At 43.5% G+C, this 22410-nt stretch overlaps 1 protein-coding gene and 1 pseudogene across 7 annotated transcripts in view; one reads left to right on the forward strand and one right to left on the reverse strand.

The window, feature by feature from the left end:
• Positions 1 to 22410, reverse strand: part of ANXA9 (annexin A9) — a 113039-nt gene that overhangs the window by 68412 nt on the left and 22217 nt on the right. For 4 of the 7 annotated variants that reach the window (XM_056545700.1, XM_056545701.1, XM_056545704.1 and 1 more), the window contains one exon: positions 3209 to 3344. The exons of 2 other annotated variants lie outside the window; for them this stretch is intronic. The gene's annotated coding sequence lies outside the window, so the exon portion shown is untranslated. Of the gene's footprint in view, positions 1 to 3208; positions 3345 to 10244; positions 10260 to 22410 lie in introns of those variants that run through there. One more of the 7 variants, XM_056545702.1, reaches the window with a different exon arrangement.
• On the forward strand, positions 6516 to 6626 carry LOC130296059 (U2 spliceosomal RNA; annotated as a pseudogene).

Here is a 22410-nt window from a genome sequence, read left to right on the forward strand (position 1 = left end):
CTAAACTGTAACCCTCCAGATGTTGCAAAACTACAACTCCCAGCATGCCCAGACAGCTGTTAGGGCATGCAGGGATTTGTAGTTTTGCATCAGCTGGAGGGCCCCAGTTTGGAGATCACTGGCAGTGATCTCTAACTGTGGCCCTCCAGATATTGCAAAACTACAACTCCTAGCATGCCTAAACAGCAGTTTGCTGTCAGGGCATCCTGGGATTTGTAGTTTTGCAACAGCTGGAGGTCCCCAGTTTGGAGATCTCTAAATTGTAGCCCTCCAGATGTTGCAAAATTGCAAATCCCTGCATGCCCTAACAGCAAACAGCTGTCTCGGTATGCTGGGAGTTGTAGTTGTGTACCTCCTGCTGTTGCATAACTACATCTCCCAGCATGCCCTTCGGCGATCAGTACATGCTGGGAGTTGTAGTTTTGCAACAGCTGGAGGCACACTGGTTGGTAAATACTGAGTTACATAACAGAACCTAACTGAAGTTTTCCAACCAGTGTGCCTCCAGCTATTGCAAAAGTACAACTCCCAGCATGCACGGTCTGTCAGTACATGCTGGGAGTTGTAGTTTTGAAACAGCTGGAGGTTTGCCCCCCCCCCCCCCCCCCCCCATGTGAATGTGCAGGGTACATTCACACGGGCAGGTTTACAGTAAGTTTCCTGCTTCAAGTATGAGCTGCGGAAAATTTTTCGCCGCAGCGCATACTCCTAGCGGTAAGCTCACTGTAAACCGCCGCCAGTGGGAATGTACCCTAAAAATACTACACTACACTAACACAAAATAAAGGGTAAAACACAACATATACACCCCCTTACACTGTCCCCCCCCCCAATAAAAATGAAAAACGTATTGTACAGCAGTGTTTCCAAAACGGAGCCTCCATCTGTAGCAAAACAACAACTCCCAGCATTTCCGGACAGCCACTGACTGTCCAGGCATGCTGGGAGTTTAGCAACAGCTGGAGGCACCCTGTTTGGGAATCACAGGCATAGAATACCCCTATGTCCACCCCTATGCAATCCCTAATTTAGTCCTCAAATGCGCATGGCGCTCTCTCACTTCAAAGCCCTGTCGGATTTCAAGGAAGCAGTTTAGGGCCACATATGGGGCATTTCCGTACTCGGGAGAAATTGCACTACAAATTTTGGGGGGATTTTTCTCCTTTTACCCCTTATGAAAAAAGAAAAGTTGGGGTCTACACCAGCCTGTTAGTGTAAAAAAAAAATTTTTTTACACTAACATGCTGGTGTTGTCCTTTATTTTTTAGTTTCACAAGAGGTAAAAGGAAAAAAAGACCCCCAAAATTTGTAACGCAATTTCAGAAGTACAGAAATACCCCATATGTGGGCGTAAAATGCTCTGTGGACGCACAACAAGGCTCAGGAGTGAGAGCGCACTATGTACATTTGAGGCCTAAATTGGTTATTTGCACAGGGGTGGCTGATTTTACAGCGGTTCTGACATAAACGCAAAACAATAAATACCCACATGTGACCCCATTTTGGAAACTACAACTCTCATGTAATGTAATAAGGGGTACAGTGAGCATTTACGCCCCACAGGGGTCTGACAGATTTTTGGAACAGTGGTCCGTGAAAATGAAAATTGTAATTTTTCATTTGCTCAGCCCACTGTTCAAAAAAATCTGTCAAAAGCCAGTGGGGTGTAAATGCTCACTGCACCCCTTATTAAATTCTGTGAGGGAGTAGTTTCTAAAATGGGGTCACATGTGGGGGGGGTCCACTGTTCTGGCACCATGGGGGGCTTTGTAAACGCACATGGCCCCTGACTTCCATTCCAAACAAAATCTCTTTTCAAAAGCTTAATGGCGCTCCTTCTCTTCTGAGCATTGTAGTGCGCCAGCAGAGCACTTGACGTCCACACATGGGGTATTCCCATACTCAGAAGAAATGGGGTTACAAATTTTGGGGGTAATTTTCTCCTATTACCCCTTGTAAAAATGTAAAATTTGGGGGAAAAACTAAATTTTAGTGACATTTTTTTTTTTTTTCATTTACACATCCGACTTTAATAAAAAAAAGTCGTGAAATACCTGTGAGGTGTTAAGGCTCCCTGTACCCCTCGTTACATTCCTTGAGGGGTGTAGTTTCCAAAACAGTATGCCATGTGGTTTTCGTTTGCTGTTCTGGCACCATAGGGGCTTCCTAAATGTGACATGCCCCCCAAAAACCATTTCAGAAAAACTCACTCTCTAAAATCCCATTGTCGCTTCCTCCCTTCTGAGCCCTCTACAGCGCCCGCCGAACACTTGACATACACATATGAGGTATTTTCTTACTCAAGAGAAAATGGGTTACAAATTTTGAGAGGATTTTTTTCCTGTTACCTCTTGTAAAAATTCATAAATTGGGTCTACAAGAACATGCTAGTGTAAAAAATGAAGATTTTGAATTTTCTCCTTCACTTTGCTGCTATTCCTGTGAAACACCTAAAGGGTTAACACACTTACTGAAGGCCCTTCAAATCCACTTCAAATCTGAACTGGTCCATGAAAAATTCCAATTTTGAAAATTTGGTGAAAAATTGGAAAATTGCTGCTGAACTTTGAAGCCCTCTGATGTCTTCCAAAAGTAAAAACATGTCAACTTTATGATGCAAATATAAAGTAGACATATTGTATATGTGAATCAAAATATTATTTATTTAGAATGTTTATTTTTCTCGAAATCAGAATGAAAGGTAAAAGCATCCTAGAGTTATTAATGCTTAAAGTGACAGTGGTCAGATGTGCAAAAAACGCTCTGGTCCTACAGTGAAAATTGGCCTGGTCCTTAAGGGGTTAATTCCCCCCCCCCCCCCCCTTATTGATGTCAGGCTTACTGGCCTATAGTCGTCCGAATCATCCCTATTACCTATTGGTGAATGGGCACCACATTTGCTAATTTCCAATCTTCTAGGATGACTCTCGTTACCAGTGATTGGTTAAATATATCTGGTAACAGTTTTGCTAGTACACCGCTAAGATCTGTACATTGTAATAATTACACATAATAGGTATTACACAGGAAATGTTCTGTGGCTTCATTCTCATGTATTATACATTCTCATGTATTATACATATCGTGGATATTAAGCTCCATTAGAAGAAGGAGAAATTTCCTGATTTAACATACATGTAAAAATAAGGGAGGTTTTCTGCCCCCTTAAAATAGAAGCCAAATGTTTCATGAAATGTAATATACTCACTATTTATATGGAGGTCCTCATCATGAATGACATGTCATTTCTGTGGTCAACAACTGGCTGGGATGGTCACATCTACATAGGCACGACACCATCAGACTGCAGTAGTAACAACACCGCCATGCTGCACACTGAAATTCTACAGAAAAAGCAACATCAGCATTGTTTTTTTCTATTTATAATGTAATTTGGCTCAGTCCTGGATCTAGTATAGAGGATACCACCTGCCCCTGACACAGCTGTTTTTCCCATCAAATAAGACTGAATCTGCATGGGAACCACTGACTCAGAACAGAGCCCAAAAGAGATCCATTATGGAAGTAATTGAAGAACTTTACCTGAAAATGTATAGAAATTATGATTTCTATAATATTTATTTTTAAATCTATCAATCCCATTCTCCTCATGCCAGTTTTTACCAAGCAGGGTGCCTCCAGCTGTTGCAAAACAACAACTTCAGCATGCCCGGACAGCCTTTGGCTGTCCGGGCATGCTGGGATTTGTAGTTTTGCAACAGCTGGGGGCACCCTGGTTGGGAAACACTGCCTAAATTGATACCTTCTCCACTTTTATCTCTGCGTTAATGGCTCAGAATTCTGTATCATCAATCTTTCATGGGGCTGAAATAATTGAAATGAAAAGTGTCTGTGTTTAAGGGGTATTCCAGGAATTTTTTTTATTTGACTATGCTACAGGGGCTGTAAAGTTAGTGTAGTTCATAATATAGTGTCTGTATCTGTGTGTGACTGTTTTCTCACAATTCTTCTGTGATTTTCACCCCAATATTTATTTTTAACAGCATACAAAATGACTGTTGTCTCAGATTTTTCCCAGGTTGCAATGTGGCCGAGACTTGACTCACTAGTCAGCTGATGACAGGTACCTGTCTGCTTCAACTTGGTGGGAGAGAGATCAATCTGCAACTAATGCAACAGCTGTAGGCACCCTGATTGAAAACCTCAGGTCTTTTGAATGGATGCAGCTCATTTATGTTTCAATGGGTGAGGTGGCTGATGTGTGGGAGGGAGGAAAATGGAATTCTGGGATTTGTAGTGAAAAAATAAAAGTAAAACAGGAAATACCAGTTCACAAAAAGCTAGCCACAGTGCTATGGTAATCTCCCAACATAGCCATTTAGCCCCAAGACAAGCGATGACCCTTCCTAACATGTCCATTACTGTCTGCCAGGTACTTACTAAAATCACCTTATGGTGGAGAACCCCTTTAAGTGCTGCGTGTTGCTATAGTGCATTGCTGACCCTCTGCTTACCCCCTATAACTTTCTTATTTTCCATATACCGGGCTGTATGTAGGACACGATGTGTAGTTTTTAAAGAACTGCGGCACAAATCTTTTAACTTTCCCTGTGCCTGGGCTTCAAAATCTAAAAAAACAAACTTTAACTCACCTTCCTACGTTCCTCTGTTCCACCGATATCGATGTCGGTGATAACCTGAGCGCACTGTCATGTAAGGAGCTTGGGAACCGCCTTCTCCCTGCTGCCCGGGCCCCTCACTTGACAGTGCGTTCAGCCTATCACCGGCCGAGGCGGGACATCGCTGCGGCTGGTGATAATGCTGACTGCAATGGGACGTTCCGAGCCTAAGAAGCAGGGAGCCAAGCAGCAGCAGAGGAACAGGATGCTGATATCGACACAATGGGGGAACATAGAAAGTGAGCTAAAGTTTTTAGTTTTTTTTGTATTTGCAGCCGGGCACAGGAAAAGTTAAAAGATTTGCACCTAAGTTCTCCTTTAACAGTACCACTTCTGCGGTGATACTAAGTATGCTTTTTTGCATCTTAATTAATTTTTTATTTTATATTTTTTTGGTTTGAATTTTTCAGGGGTATATAAAAAAAATATTTTTTTTTTAGATCTTCACAGAAATATAGGCAATAATTGTATTTCTTATAAAGATCAACGCAATACCTATGTATTGCAAGGATCTGTTAACTAAGCAATTTACTAGTACTGCAGGCTGTAATAGTAGATCTGTCACAGCAGCCATTGAAGCCAAAAGATGGCAACAGGCTGTCATGGCAACATGACAGCTCCTTGCAGTTACACCACAGAGGGGAGGGAGGGGCTTTTGGAGCCTTCTCCATACCTCCTTAAATCTGCCATGAGAAGTGGTTAAATGGATTTTTAACCACACATGATATTGAAGAACATGTCCATCGGAAAAAAATGTATCCCCTATCAGCAGTACAAGTGTCTGATCTTCCGTAAGGGGCCCCCGGCTCTGCTAATGCGTGTTTCGTACCCAGCACATCAGCTGGTCGAAAGACGCCCCCTCCATTCATCTTTATGACAGCGGCGGAGACACACGAAAGCTGCGTCTCTGCCTCTCCCATAGAGATGAATAAAGGGGGCATGTTTTGACCAGCTGACGTGCTGGGTAACAAATGTCATTTCAAGGAGCAGAGCCGAGGCCAAGCCGGGGTCCCATATGAAAGATGATGCGGAGTCCCAGCGGTCGGACCAGACCCCCCCCAACGATCGGACACTTATGCTCTATTCTATTATTAACTAAATGCTAAATAACTAAAACTAAATGCTCAGTGCAACTGAGCAGGCAATTCATGCTGCACCCAGTCTGCTCCAAATCTGATGTTGTAAGGACCAGTGTTTAGTTTCCTGTTGATACTAGGATTTGACTGAGTGGATTTTAACCTAATACTTTAAGGACAAATAAAATATAAGATTAAGATTAAGTCTTTGAATTGATAATCCAGACTGTTTTACAATCCGGCACTAATGAGATCAAAGGTAATAGTAAACCATCTTTGGCAAAATATTGCACTTTGTACTCATGCCAAGTGTCCTTGTTTTGTAAATCGAGTTACTTTCTTATGCAACATGTGTGATATCTGTATAAATATTTCATATAAAAACATGGATTATGGCAAGGAGATTGCAAGTATCATACGACCACACATGAGTGGGTGCTGGGTGGCTGTTCAGTCTCCTCGAGCTTGATGTTTATCTGAAACAGGTAAAGCCAGTTACATGACTTTCAGCTGAGACTGAAAAACAGCAAATATTTCTGACTAATGGCTGCAAGGGTCCCCGATCTGTTAGGAATGTAAAGCAGAGGTTAACACCGATTGAGTAAATGTGAATGGAAATAAAATGCAATACCAGATACAACCTGTTGACCAGAGTGGCATTGGTTTGGATAAAAGTGGATTCTTTAATGTAATCCTGGACAACTACTGTAAAGAGGACCTGTGGCCAACCTCCAAACAAAAATTAGGACTGTACTGTCATGACAGACTTGATATGCCCTTCCATTCCCGAGATATGAGAATCGCTTCTCGGCCTTTTTGCTAAGATCAAGTGTAGTATCTGTTCTTATCAGTGGTCTAGTCTGTGCCACTGATGTAGGATGGATGCTGCATGGAGGGGGCAGGAGTACCAGGGCATTCGGGGCTGGTTCTGAGGAATCAGCTCAACGGCTGCCCCAATTGGACCTGTTTACCTCCGGGTCTTGACATAAGACTGAGAGAGTCTAGAGCCCCCGAGGTGCCGAAACCCACTCGGAGTATTGGCACACTGAGTGGAAGCACTGGCACTATGAACTCTGCACCTTGTGGCACTCACCTCTTGATTCCCGGTCTTCTGACTTCCGGGCAGTCCGGGCAGTATATCTGCGCACATTCACTTATTTATTTCTTTTTTGTCACTGTGTCACTTTTTGCGTGTTGTGTGTCCACAGGATTGTTAGGATGCGGTAGCTCTTCTGGGTGTCCCTCCTAGAGGTCTTGGGGAGGTGTGTGTGGTCATCAGGTTCCTCACCAACCTGCAAAAACCCCAGGTACTCCTGCATGGGAAAGGTACCGACAGTTTACAGCTCTGCAGGCAGATACCTTGGCTAACGACAAGGGGGATTCCAGGAGCATTTGTGGTTCCTTAGTAGCTTCTGCTAAAAGGGACATCGAACCTGGAACCTCGCAGGTACCTTTTAGTCCAGAGGTGAAGGGTAAGGTTTGTTGGGGGGCCTCTCTCCTGTCGGAGAAGGGCTTGCTATAGACCGCATCCTTTGTGCACGTTTTTTTTTTAGTGTAACACGTTTGTAATTTTACAAACGCCCCCTTCCCATAGACTTTCGTTGAGGGGGCGGGCATGACGTCACGAACGGGCGGGCGTGGCGTCACGAGGGGCGGCCCTGAACACGGAAGCCCGCACACAGCATTCGGAACAATAAACTTCCGGACGCTGGGGAGCGGAGCTTCCGACACAGGGCAGCAGGGTACCCCTTTAAGGACCAGGCCAATTTTATTTTTGTGTTTTCGTTTTTTCCTCCTCGCCTTGTAAAATCCATAACTCTTTTATATTTCCATCTACAGACCCATATAAGGGCTTGTTTTTTGCGCGACCAATTGTACTTTGTAATGAAACCCCTCATTTTACCATAAAATGTACGGTGAACCCCCCCCCAAAAAAATTTAGGGAGGAAATTTCAATGAGAACCAAAATTTTGCACATTTTGGAGGGTTTTGTTTTCACATTATACACTTTACGGTAAAAATGACACGTGTTCTTTATTCTGTGGGTCAATACGATTAAAATGATACCCATGGCTAGATACTTTTATATTTTTGTCCCGCTTAAAAAAAAATCTAAATACATTTTTTTTAATAAAATGTGACAAAAAAGGAGCATTTTTCAATTTTTTACATTCACCGTACGGGATCACTAACATTATATTTTGATAGTTCGGACATTTACGCATGCGCCGATACCAAATATGTTTATTTTAAAAAATTACGCTTTTTGGGGGTAAAATGGGAAAAACGGACAATTTTCATTTTTATTGGGGGAGGGGATTTTTCACTTTTTTTTTACTTTTTATTTTAACTATTTTTTTTTTTTTTACACTTTTTATGTCTCCATAGGGGACTATCTATAGCAATCCTTTGATTGCTAATACTGTGCAGTGCTATGCATAGGACACAGCGCTGCTCAGTATTATCGGTGATCTTCTGCTCTGGTCTGCTCGATCGCAGACCAGAGCAGAAGACCCCGGGAGACGGCCGGAGCCAGGTGAGGGGACCGCCGGCCGCCATGCTGGATGATCGGATCGCCACGGCAGTGCAGCGGGCGATCCGATCATCCAATCAAAGTACCGCAATGCCGCAGATGTCTTGATCTGTATTGATCACGGCATCTGAGGGGTTAATGGCAGACATCCGCGCAATCGCCAAACTAGGACGTACATTTACGTCCATGGTCGTTAAGGGGATAATAACATCCACCTCCAGGGTTACAACATCTGCCCTGCATTGCACCCCCACATGCCACAAAGGTGTGTGATCTAACTCTAAGCTATTTCATGATAATGTGATCTTATTTTTTTAGGGGTTACCACATTTTCTCTTTAAAGGGGTACTCCACCCCTAGACATCTTATCCCCTATCCAAAGGATAAGGGATAAGATGTCTGATTGCAGGGTCCCGATGCTGAGGACCCCTGCGATCTCCCTGCTGCACCTTGTGTTCGTTTAGAGCGTCGGGTGCAGCGCCGGAGGCTCCTGATGTCACAGCCACGCCCCCTCAATGCAAGTCGATGGGCGGGGGCCTGATGGCTGTCACGCCCCCTCCCATAGACTTGCATTGAAGGGGCATGGCTGTGATGTCACGAGCCTCCGCCCTGCATCACCAGTCATCCGACGCGGGGCGAAGTGTGCTCTGTGCATCTGGGGTGCCGCATCCGAGATCGCGGGGGACCAGACATCTTATCCCCTATGCTTTGGATAGGGGTTAAAATGTCTAGGGGCTAAGTACCCCTTTAGGGGGTTTGTCCAGGATTAGAAAACCACTATTTCTTTTTTTGCAAAAACAGCACCATTTCTGCCGAGCTGCAATACCAGACATACACTGTGTACAGGAGTGGTGCTGTTTTTGCAAGAAAAAGCATTTTTCTAATCCCGGACAACCTCTTTAGTGGAATGACAGCCCCTTGTCTAGCAGACTGGATGGAACAACATACATACAAGATGGATGACATATTTATTTTAATGCATTTCCAGTATACTGCATTTGGTAAAAAAAAAACGCAGTTTTGTATATCATATATTGCCTTATGCCAAACACATACTATAGGATGATAGCATGGGCTCTAAAGTTGTGCATGTGTAACTTCAGAGTTATGTAAACAGCTATACATGTGGATATGCAATTGATTTCTGTCATGAGAATTGCCCAGTAAAATCAAAATAGACCTGTTCCTTAAGCGGTTAATTTAGAATTTAATGTGAGTCAGAAATACTGTAATGGCAAACATTTCCTTCCTTAATTTTTAGGTTCAGTACTAATAAGTCTCAATGAGTAAAGTTTTATTTAAGCAATTAAGTAATATTTCGTTTTTAGTCTTTTCTATTTTCTTCACTGTCACTCTTCACATAATAAGGCTGGGTCCACACTACGTTTTGTCCCATACGGGAGCGCATACGGCAGGAGGGAGCTAAAAGCTCACGCTCCCGTATGTCACCGTATGCGCTCCCGTATGTAATTCATTTCAATGAGCCGACCGGAGTGAAACGTTTGGTCCGGTCGGCTCATTTTTGCGCCGTATGCGCTTTTACAACCGGACCTAAAACCGTGGTTGACCACGGTTTTAGGTCCGGTTGTAAAAGCGCATACGGCGCAAAAATGAGCCGACCGGACCGAACGTTTCACTCCGGTCGGCTCATTGAAATGAATGACATACGGGAGCGCATACGGTTACTTACGGGAGCGCGAGCTTTTAGCTCCCTCCGGCCGTATGCGCTCCCGTATGGGACAAAACGTAGTGTGGACCCAGCCTAACACAGTACGGTGCCATATAATTTTCTTCAGAACCACAACATAGAGAGTAACCTGCGTCTGAGTCACGTCATCAGATGATCCTGGAGAGGGAGATGATTGAGTCATCACATGTCTGGATCACTGACAAGATATATAAACAGAGGAACTCTACCCCTCAGTGACAATAAATGACAGTCATACAGATACATCAGGAGTCAAATCCTGGGGGAAAAAAAGAATGGGAACTCACCCAAGATTTTCACTCAAGGGCTGGTCCTTCTAATTGGAGCGGTGTTTCGGCTATGAAAAAAAAGCAGGAATTTAGTTCCCATGCATTCCTGCAGGACTTGAGCCCTGAAATACGTAATTGCTGTTGTTGGATCTACTGGTATTCCAACAATGGTGATTGCCAGACATTGGCCCTGATTTACATTAGAGTGGAGTTTTCTTTGTGGGTTTTAATTCCCTACAATTTTTTTCCACGGTATTGTGGTGACCTTGTAGGGGATATAGGGTAGTTGGGGTGTTGCTTTTCTTGAATTATAAAGGGCGTTGTTAACCCTTGTCACTCGTGACGCCAGGGTGAGGGTTAAATACTGTAATGGTGCTGGGCCTATCGCCACCCTTCCCAAGAACGATAGGTGAATGCGTAATAAATGGATTGTCCACAACCACTGTCAACTGAAACTTGCAGGAACTTTTACTGAAGATTTTCTGAAGCAGACAATAGCAATAACAGTCCATGAACAAAGTCTATTTGTAGTTGAGCAGCGATTGACAGTTTGTTGAGATCAGATAAGCTTAATTCAGCTTTAGGGAGATTCCGTTGCATAGATCCGCTGGATTTAGGGGTGTGTTTAGGTCCAGTGATCTTGCGGAGAGTAGCGGGGAATTATATATATATAACCGCTGTGGTATAGGCCGAGGCCGCAAGGCTTTGGCCTGGTAAACGTACTTGAAAGTTACGGAGGTCCTACCTCATTCAGTGACAGCAACCCAAGAGAGCGATCAATGGCCGCAGCTCCCTTATATGGGCAGGGGCGGGCCGTTTTGGATTGGTCCGAAACAACTGTCACTCACCGTTACACGGCATTGTGGGAAACACGTGACTCAAGAACCACCTAAGGTCCTTCAACATACCATAGAGTTCTGAACTGTGTCACATGACCCGCAGGTCCTGCGATGCTAAAACAAGTGAGTAACACCATATACATATTTACATAGATAATATTTATAAATATCAAGTTACTAAGGGGCGACTAGGGGTTAATTAGGGAAGCGAACCCCGACAGTCCTGGGGACTCTGACTTTGGGGACTAATAACTAAGGCACAATATGAAATACGGTGCCGGGACACCACAGTATTTACTAAGGTTTCCCTACATTTTGAACTTTTTCGGACATTTAGCTTTTTTACATATGCTCTGATCTGTAGGGTTTTCCTCAGCTCCAATTCACTACAATTTATGTGGAAACCTTAGTAAATATGCTAGGTTTTTGTGAAAATGTTGGGGACATGCCCCTTTTTGGTGGCCATGCCCACTTTTCCCTACAGCCACGACCCTTTTTCGGGTATTCTCAGTAAAATCTGAGAATCAGATGCACAACCCGACAAAACATGTCGGGTTTACAATAGTAAATCAGGGCCATTGCCTTTATGTTTACAACAGAGGGGATAAAAAGGTTGGAAATGATTTGCCTAGGAGACAATTTGCCTAGGCCTAAGAGTCCATTCACACTACGGATTTTCAGGGAGGAATCCCACTTGGAAAATATGATTCTTCTGCTGCACCATTCACACTATGGAATTTACGTGGTGGATGTTCTGTTGTAGAAATTGTGGACCCCAGACTCCACCGAAAGAATAAACATGTGCATTCATTAAGAGTAATCTGCTATGAAATGCATCATGAATGATGAATCTATGCAGAGGGCGTATTTGCGAGCAGTTCTAACACCCCCTTGCAGATGGAATTTGGAATTCGGGCGGAGATTCCATAGTGTGAATGAGTTATCTTGGGGGACACAGTAAGTGGTGTCTGGCAGCCACAAGGATATTATTGTACATGTCAGTAGCCTGTATGCTGAACATGTCTGGTGACTTTAGCATCTATTTTGTAAAACCTCAGTTGCAGACTTGCAGAATAGTGTAAGTTTCATTAGAAACAAGCTGATGTAAAGGCTCAGACTTACTAAAACTGTTTGATTCTTAGATAATGTATTACAGTATTCTCTAAACTGAAACCTCCAGATGTTGCAAAACTACAACACCCAGCTCATGTTGTTTGATAAATTTGGGACACTTTTTACTGTTTAATCCAACAATCAGTAGTCTTACCTTAAAGGAGTAGTCCAGTGGTGAACCCAGTGGTGAACAACTTATCCCCTATCCTAAGTTTCTGACTTAAAGGGGTACTCCGGTGGAAAATATATATATATTTTTTTTAAATCAACTGGTGCCAGAAAGTTAAACAGATTTGTAAATTAATTCTATTAAAAAATCTTTACTCTTCCAGTACTTTTTAGCAGCTGTATGCTACAGAGGAAATTATTTTCTTTTTGAATTTCTTTTTTAGTCTTGTCCACAGTGCTCTCTGCGGACACCTGATGCCCGTATCAGGAACTGTCCAGAGCAGGAGAAAATCCCCGTAGCAAATCTATGCTGCTCTGGACAGTTCCTGACACGGACAGAGGTGTCAGCAGAGAGCATTGTGGACAAGACAAAAAAGAAATTAAAAAATAATCAATTTTTTTCTGTTGCATGCAGCTGCTAAAAAGTACTGGAAGGGTAAAGATTTTTTAATAGAAGTAATTTACAAATCTAGAATAAAGTATAATCGCTGTGCAGCTCACAACCAAAAATCTGAGGATAGTGTGATTAAGTACCGGAACCCACCGGCCAAAATAGTTTCAAAATAGAATAAAGTATAATCCCTCCTCAAAGATTTCACCTACAAAGGTGCATAATGATACTTCAAGAATTACAGAAAAGTGTTTTATATTTATCTATTTATTTTACATAAAATAACAGTATAAAATATCCTGGCACTAAATATAGGAATATACCACCACTGGGCCATAGTGGGGATATTCACACAATATCTGCAAATTAGAACATTAGAACATTAATCTATATATATATATATATATATATATATATATATATATATATATATATATATAAAAACTCAACGTGTGTGTGTGTGTGTGTATGTATGTTCCACAAAAACTTCCAAACGGCTAAAGATATTAACATGAAACTTGGCACACATGTTACTTATATGTCAACAACAAACATAGGATAGGTGATTTAACCCTTACTCACCCCCATTTGCCAGGGGCGGGGTTTATGTTTAAAGTCCCATACAAGTCAATGGAAATATATGTTACTGCATAACTTCCAAACGGCTGAAGATATTTCGATAATACTTGGTCACATGTTACTTATATGTCCACTTAAAATATAGGACAGTTAATTTAACCCTTAACTACCCCCATTTGTGAGGGTCGGGGTTTTTGTTTAACCTCTTAAGGACCCAGGGCGCATGGATACGCCCTCACACCCTGGGCCTTAAGGACCCAGGGCGTATCCATACGCCCTGGCGTTTTCCGGTCTCTGCCGCGCGCCGGGCAGAGATCGGAACTGGATGCCTGCTGAAATCCTTCAGCAGGCATCCAGGGCAAACGCCGAGGGGGGCCATGTAGGCCCCCCATGTCGGCGATCGCCGCAAATTGCAAGGGAAATCGCCCTTGCGATCTGCGGCGATACCGGGCTGATCGGGTCTCTGGGATCCGACCGCCCGGTAATTTCGCATGATCCCGGCTGTCACAGACAGCCAGGACCATGCTGGAGTATAGGAGCGAGGTGGCAAGCCTGCCACCTCCTCCGATCCCCCTGCGATCTGTCGGTTAGTTAACCGACCAATCGCAGGAGGGGGGGCGGTTACTTCCTCCCGTCCTGCCCGGCCCCTGAAAGTCCGGAGAGGACGGGAGGAAGACCGGAGGACGCTGCGGGGGACGGGGGAGTGCTGGGGACCGGCCCCGGTACTTACCTCGTCCCTGAAGACCCGGATCCCGGCGAGGAAGATGGCGGCGGCGGCGACAGGTGAGTAGATCTTCAGCCGCGGTCGGGCCCTTTACAGCAATGCACGTCGCCGTAAAGCGACATGCATTGCTGTAATGGGACCCTGTAAACTACAACTCCCAGCATGCCCAGACAGCCCTTGGCGTCTGGGCATGCTGGGAGTTGCAGTTTTGCAACATCTGGAGGTCCACAGTTTGGGACCACTGTGCCCTTCCAGATGTTGCAAAACTACACATCCTCAGCATGCCCTTTCTGTCCAGGCATGCTGGGAGTTGTAGTTCTGTAACATCTGGCCCTTCAGATGTTGCATAACTACAACTCCCAGCATGCCTGGACAGTTTTGGCATACTGGGAGTTGTAGTTTTGCAACATCTGGAAGGGCACAGATTGGGAACCACTGTATTAGTGGTCTACAAACTAGTCCTCCAGATGTTGCAAAACTACAACTCCCAGCATGCTGGGAGTTGTAGTTCGGCAACATCTGTCTCTAAAGATGTTGCCGAACTACTACTCCCAGCATGCTTGAGAATGCTGAGAGTTGTGGTTTTGCAACAACTGGAGGCACACTGGTTGGGAAACATTGTCTTTTTCCTTACTCAGTGTTTCCCAACCCGTGTGCCTCCAGCTGTGGCAAAACTATAACTACCAGCATGCACTGATAGACTGCGCATGCTGGGAGTTGTAGTTTTGCAACAGCTGGAGGTCCCCCCCCTGTGAATGTGCAGTATACATTCACATGGACAGGGGGCTTACAGTGAGTATCAGGCTGCAAGTTTGCGATGCAGCAAATTTTGCGCGGCAGCTCAAACTCGCTGTAATCCCCCGCCCGTGTGACTGTACCCTAAAAACACTACACTACACTAACACAAAATAAAATAAAAAGTAAAAAACACTACATATACACATACCCCTACACAGCCCCCCTCCCCTCCCAAATAAAAATGAAAAACGTCTGGTACGCCACTGTTTTCAAAATGGCGCCTCCAGCTGTTGCAAAACAACAACTCCCAGTATTGCTGGACAGCCGTTGACTGTCCAAGCATGCTGGGAGTTTTGCAACAGCTGGAGGCACCCTGTTTGGGAATCACTGGCGTAGAATACCCCTATGTCCACCCCTATGCAAATCCCTAATTTAGGCCTCAAATGCGCATGGCGCTCTCTCACTTTGGAGCCCTGTCGTATTTCAGGGCAACAGTTTAGGGTCACATATGGGGTATCTCCGTACTGGGGAGAAATTGCCTAACAAATTTTGGGGGGCTTTTTCTCCTTTCACCCCTTATGAAAATGTGAAGTTAGGGTCTACACCAGCATGTTAGTGTAAAAAAATAATTTTTTCACACTAACATGCTGCTGTTGCCCTATACTTTTCATTTTGACAAGAGGTAAAAGGGAAAAAAGCCCCCCAAAATTTGTAATGCAACTTCACCCGACTACGGAAATACCCCATATGTGGGCGCAAAGTGCTCTGGGGGCGCACAACAAGGCCCAGAAGGGAGAGTGCGCCATGTACATTTGAGGTGATTTGCACAGGGGTGGCTGATTGTTACAGCGGTTTTGACAAACGCAAAAAAAACTAAACCCCACATGTGACCCCATTTCGGAAACTACACCCCTCACGGAATGTAATGAGGGGGGCAGTGAGAATTTACACCCCACAGGTGTCTGACAGATCTTTGGAAAAGTGGGCTGTGCAAATTAAAAATGTTGTACAGACCATTCTTCCAAAGATCTGACAGACACCAATGGGGGTAAATGCTCACTGTACCCCTTGTTACGTTCCTCAAGGGGTCTAGTTTCCAAAATGGTATGCCATGTGGGGGTTATTTTGCGGTTCTGGCACCATAGGGGCTTCCTAAATGCGACATGCCCCCGAGCAAAATTTGCTCTCAAAAAGCCAAATATGACTTCTTCTCTTCTGAGCATTGTAGTTTGCTCGTAGTGCACTTCAGGTCAACTTATGGGGTACCTCCATACTCAGAAGAGATGGGGTTACAAATTTTGGGGGATATTTTTTGCTATTAACCCTTGCAAAAATGTGAAATTTGGGGGGAAACACCCATTTTAATGAATTTTTTTTTTTTTTAACGTATGCAAAAGTCGTGAAACCCGTGTGGGGTATTAAGGCTCACTTTATTCCTTGTTACGTTCCTCAAGGGGTCTAGTTTCCAAAATGGTATGCCATGTGGGTATTTTTTGCTGTCCTGGCACCATAGGGGCTTCCTATATGGGACATGCCCCCAAGCAAAATTTGCTCTCAAAAAGCCAAATATGACTCCTTCTCTTCTGAGCATTGTAGTTCGCCCGTAGTGCACTTCAGGTCAACTTATGGGGTACCGCCATACTCAGAAGAGATGGGGTTACAAATTTTGGGGGGTATTTTCTGCTATTAACCCTTGCAAAAATGTGAAATTTGGGGGGAAACACACATTTTAGTGAAATTTTATTTTTATTTTTTTACATATGCAAAAGTCGTGAAACACATGTGGGGTATTAAGGCTCACTTAATTCCTTGTTACGTTCCTCAAGGGGTCTTGTTTCCAAAATGGTATGGCATGTGTTTTTTTTTTGCTGTTCTGGCACCATAGGGGCTTCCTAAATGCAACATGCCCCCCAAAAACCATTTCAGAAAAACATACCCTCCAAAATCCCCTTGTCACGCCTTCGGTTCTGAGCCCTCTATTGCGCCCACCGAACACTTTACATAGACATATGAGGTATGTGCTTACTCGAGAGAAATTGGGCTACAAATATAAGTATATACTTTCTCCCTTTACCCCTCGTAAAAATTCAAAAATTGGGTCTACAAGAACATGCGAGTATAAAAAATGAACATTGTGAATTTTCTCCTTCACTTTCCTGCTATTCCTGTGACATACGTAAAGGGTTAAAATGCTGACTGAATGTCATTATGAATACTTTAGGGGGTGCAGTTTTTATAATGGGGTCATTTATGGGGTATTTCTAAGATGAAGACCCTTCAAATCCACTTCAAACCTGAACTGGTCCCTGAAAAATAGTGAGTTTGGAAATTTTGTGAAAAATTGGAAAATTGCTGCTGAACTTTGAAGCCCTCTGGTGTCTTCCAAAAGTAAAAACTCGTCAATTTTATGTTGCACACATAAAGTAGACATATTGTATATGTGAAAAAATTTTTAAAATATTTTGAATATCCATTTTCCTTACAAACAGAGAGCTTCAAAGTTAGAAAAATGCTAAATTTTCAAATTTTTCATAAAATTTTCAAATTTTTCACCAAGAAAGGATGCAAGTTACAATTTTTTTTACCACTATGTTAAAGTAGAATATGTCACGAAAAAACAATCTCGGAATCAGAATGATAACTAAAAGCATTCCAGAGTTATTAATGTTTAAAGTGACAGTGGTCAGATGTTCAAAAAATGGCCGGGTCCTAAGGTGTAAAATGGCTGGGTCCTTAAGAGGTTAAAGTCCCATGCAAATTAATGGGAAATGTATGCTCCTACATAACTTCCGTACGGCTGGAGATATTTCAATACCTGGTACACATATTACGGGTCGGGATATGAGGACGGGATGGGAGGTCGGGATAGGAGGTCGAGATAGGAGGACGGGATATGAGGACGGGATATGAGGTCGGGATAGCAGGTCGGGATAGGAGGATGGGATAGGAGGACAAGATAGGAGGACGGGATAGGAAGTCGAGTTATGAGGACAGGAAGGAGGTCGGGATAGGAGGATGGGATAGGAGGTCGGGATAGGAAGTAGAGATAGGAGGATGGGATAGGAGGTCAAGATAGGAGGTCGAGATAGGAGGTCGACATATGAGGACGGGATAGGAGGTCAGGATAGGAGGTCAGGATAGGAGGTCGGGATAGGAGGACGGGATAGGAGGACGGGATAGGAGGTCGAGATTGGAGGACGGGATAGGAGGTCGGGATAGGAGGTCGGGATATGATGATGGGAAACGAGGTCGGGATAGGAGGTCGGGATAGGAGCTCGAGATATGATGACGGGATAGGAGGTCGGGATAGAAGGTCGAGGTAGGAGGACTGGATATGAGGACGGGATAGGAGGACAGGATAGGAGATCAGGATAGGAGGTTGAGATAGGAGGTCGAGATAGGAGGATGGAATAGGAGGACGGAATAGGAGGACGGGATAGGAGGACGGGATAGGAAGACGGGATAGGAGGTCGGGATAGGAGGTCGAGATAGGAGATAGGGATAGGAGGTCGAGATAGGAGGACGGGATAGGAGGATGGGATAGGAGGACGGTATAGGAGGTCAGGACAGGAGGTCGGGATAGGAGGTCGAGATAGGAGGACGGGATAGGAGGTCAGGATAGGAGGTTGGGAATGGGATATGACAAGAATATATGAGGACTGGATATGAAGTCAAAAACTTCCTCCTTTGTTTATTTTCCTCCCCAACAAGGATTAGGAAGGAAAAACCGGGCAACGCCGAGTACTCAGCTAGTAATAATTATAAAAAAATACAAAAATAGCATCAACCCAATATTCCGGCAACCTAGTGGTTCAGCAACTGACAGTTCAGTGTACCTGCAAACAATAGGTGGTATGTCCAAAAGAAATTTAGTATAGATGTATATGTGGTCCGGTCTCAGCTGAAATCAAAAGACTGCTGTAATTCCAATATATAACAAAATGTCAGTCTGTGTATCAAACTGTCACTGATTTCAACAAATGTATCACTGACCTTAATGTTGCGATCTCACCAAATCCTGGGACTGCCAGATGAATGATGCTGTGATGGTTTGCTGTAATAGTGCGGGCAGCGATGTTAGGGCTGTCACTAATTCAGGGGTGCGCTTGGCATAGCACGTTTATGTACCAGCTGTACTCCCCCTCTGCGGTGAACAGGCAGGTACAATGTTGGTATATCGTGGTGTCCCTTGTGGTGGATGAAATCCTGGCGGGGATAGTTCGCTCTCAGCAGGTCAGTGAGGCAGTTCAAAGACTCGGACCAGACCGATGGTACAAAAAACAGGTATCCAAGTTGATTTGTCTGAACCAGCAAATACCGCTGTGACATATTCACATTAGGTGTAATTCCAAGTGATGCTATAGTGCCTTATAGGATTAAAATCAATAGCCTAGACACGTTTCAGGGTGCTATAGCCAGTATTAGCTCGACCCTTTCTTCAGTAGGGATAAAAAAATATTGTTTATCCCTACTGAAGAAAGGGTCGAGCTAATACTGGCTATAGCACCCTGAAACACGTCTAGGCTATTGATTTTAATCCTATAAGGCACTATAGCATCACTTGGACTTACACCTAATGTGAATATGTTACAGCGGTATTTGCTGGTTCAGACAAATCAACTTGGATACCTGTCTCTTGTACCATTGGTCCAGTCCGAGTCTTTGAACTGCCTCACTGACCTGGTCAGAGCGAACTATCCCCGCCAGGATTTCATCCACCACGAGGGACGCCACAATATACCAACACTGTACCTGCCTGTTCACCGCAGAGGGGGAGTACGGCTGGTACATAAACACGCTATGCCAAGCGCACCCCTGAATTAGTGACAGCCCTAACATCGCTGCCCGCACTATTACAGCAAACCATCACAGCATCATTCATCTGGCAGTCCCAGGATTTGGTGAGATCGCAACATTAACGTCAGTGATACATTTGTTGAAATCAGTGACAGTTTGGTACACAGACTGACATATTGTTATATATTGGAATTACAGCAGTCGTTTGATTTTAGCTGAGACCGGACCACATATACATCTATACTAAATTTCTTTTGGACATACCACCTATTGTTTGCAGGTACACTGAACTGTCAGTTGCTGAACCACTAGGTTACCGGAATATTGGATTGATGCTATTTTTGTATTTTTTATAATTATTATTAATGTTCTAATTTGCAGATATTGTGTGAATTATCCCCACTAGGGCCCAGTGGTGGTATATTCCTATATTTAGTGGCAGGATATTTTATACTGTTATTTTATGTAAAATAAATATATAAATATAAAACACTTTTCTGTAATTCTTGAAGTATCATTATGCACCTTTGTAGGTGAAATCTTTGAGGAGGGATTATACTTTATTCTATTTTGAAACTATTTTGGCCGGTGGGTTCCGGTACTTAATCACACTATCCTCAGATTTTTGGTTGTGAGCTGCACCATTTTTTAGTTTTTAATTTACAAATCTGTTAAACTTCCTGGCATCAGTTCATTTAAAAAAAATAAAAAAAATTGCACCAGAGTACCCCTTTAAGGTTTGGTCTGAAGCACCAGATCTACCATTGAGCCCAGGTTCTCACACAATAGGGCATCTGAAGTTCAGCAGAGGACACTCCCATGTGCTAAGAGGATTATTTCACAAGTAGTCTATTATAATTTAGTGATAGGTTGCTAAGGGTGTGTGTGGGGCTCAGTCCAAGACTGTCCTAGTGTTCTGACCTCAATGCTTCTGTAGTACGTAGTGTGATCTAATTACAGATAGCACTTGTAAAGTATTTACTGTGGCTTTCACCTAATAACACAGCCCGAGCTGCAGGGAATTGTAAGGCCGGGTTCACACCACGTTTTTGCAGTACAGTTACCGTAAACATCTTCAATTTGAAAACCGTTTGGAACCGTATTGAAAACCGTATACATTGACTCTCTATTGAAAACCGTATGCCAAATAATGCATCCCGTTGCATCCGTTTTGCATCTTGTATGGTTTTGTCCGTTTTTTCCCCAAAGCCAAAACCGTGGCCTACCACGATTTTTGGTCCAGGTGAAAAACCATATTGAAACCGTATACGTTTTTTTTTTTTTTACATGGGAGTCAATGGGAACCGTAGAGAATCGTATGTGCAAACGGTTCCATCCGGGTTTGCACCATACGGTTTTTAACTTTGCACAGGCTTTTTCTTGCAATTTCAATCAAACAAGTGAAACTTTATTCGTAATAGAGTAAAAAGTTAAAAACATATACGTTTTTTTCTTAAAAACGGATGCAACCGGACATCATTTTCAAACCGTATACGGTTTTTAACTGTATACGGGTTAAAATTTGTACACAAGTTTTGATACAGTTTAGTACGGTTTTGAGGAATCCGTTTTTCATCAGAAACCTGATATGGGAACTGTATTGCAAAAACGTGATGTGAATGCACCCTAATGCTGGTTGTAATTAACACTACACATGAATGTGTACACAGAACCGTAACGTGTATTGTAATTACCACAGTGTAATTGTAGCCGGGACACTGCAGAGAATTTTAATATTGTGTGAAATATCTTACAGATTTGGTAGTCATTCCTAAAGGTGAATTGAGCACCTAGGTGTTATTTAAAGAGGTCACTTATTATATTACCAAAAAATACAAACAACACCGTGATATCCTGCTCTTCTTTTATGCTTTTGAGTTTAATTTTAATCCAAAAAGCAAAACATTCTAATATATGATCCTACATATTTTGGAAATATTTTAGGAGCTCCTTGTTCTCTCTCATCCTTAGCTTAGACTGAGAGCAATAGGTCTGAGAAACTGGCCAGGCCATAGACCACTTTGTTTTTTGGCTGGTGGACAGTAGGAACCTTTTTATAATCCTCTAACAAGCAGAGCTAAGCCCTTCCTCTTTACTAAGCCCCCACCCCTACCAATGCACTAGTTGAAATACGGGGTAAGCCAAAATGTAAAAAAACGATTTTCTGCCAGGTTTGTACAGGAAAATGCTTTTTGCTTTCTGGTCTTAAAAACTGGATTGCCAGTTTAAAAAAAAAAAAAAAAAACAACAACAACAACAACAACGACAAAAACATGACAAGTGGAAACCCAGCTTTACTGTAATTTTTAACAACTCTTGATGTGTCACACAGACACATCAAGAGTTTTAATTGGTCGGGGTCTCAGCAATCTGTATATATAGCTGGGAGAAGCATGCGGCAATAAGCTTCATGTCTTGGCTTAGAGCTCAGCTGTGCTGACTCATAGATTTATTGTTAGGAGCCGTGCCGCAGTCAGACATGCTGGCCGAGGATGCACTCCTTCTCCACACCACGGCGCAGTCCGCACTGCAATTCACATCTCGCGATGCAATCGCATTCAGCCCACTGCTCCTTACCTCCCGCGTCGTCCCCGTGTCTCCTCTGTTCTGCCTGCTTGACGGCGCGCGTGTCCCTGCCTCCTGAAATTTAAAGGGCCAGTACTCACTTAATTGGTTTATGCTGCTCCATCACCCTATAAGTATAAGCACTTCCTTTTGACCCTTGCCGGATCTTTGTGCCATTATTGCCTTAGATAAAGCGTTCAGTTTGTGTCTTGCCTTGCCGTGAATCTGACCCCATTGCTACGTATCCTGACCTTGCTCCTGTGCTGCCTG

The sequence above is a fragment of the Hyla sarda genome, chromosome 11 (assembly GCF_029499605.1).
Source record: "Hyla sarda isolate aHylSar1 chromosome 11, aHylSar1.hap1, whole genome shotgun sequence".
NCBI classification, from domain to species: Eukaryota; Metazoa; Chordata; class Amphibia; order Anura; family Hylidae; genus Hyla; species Hyla sarda.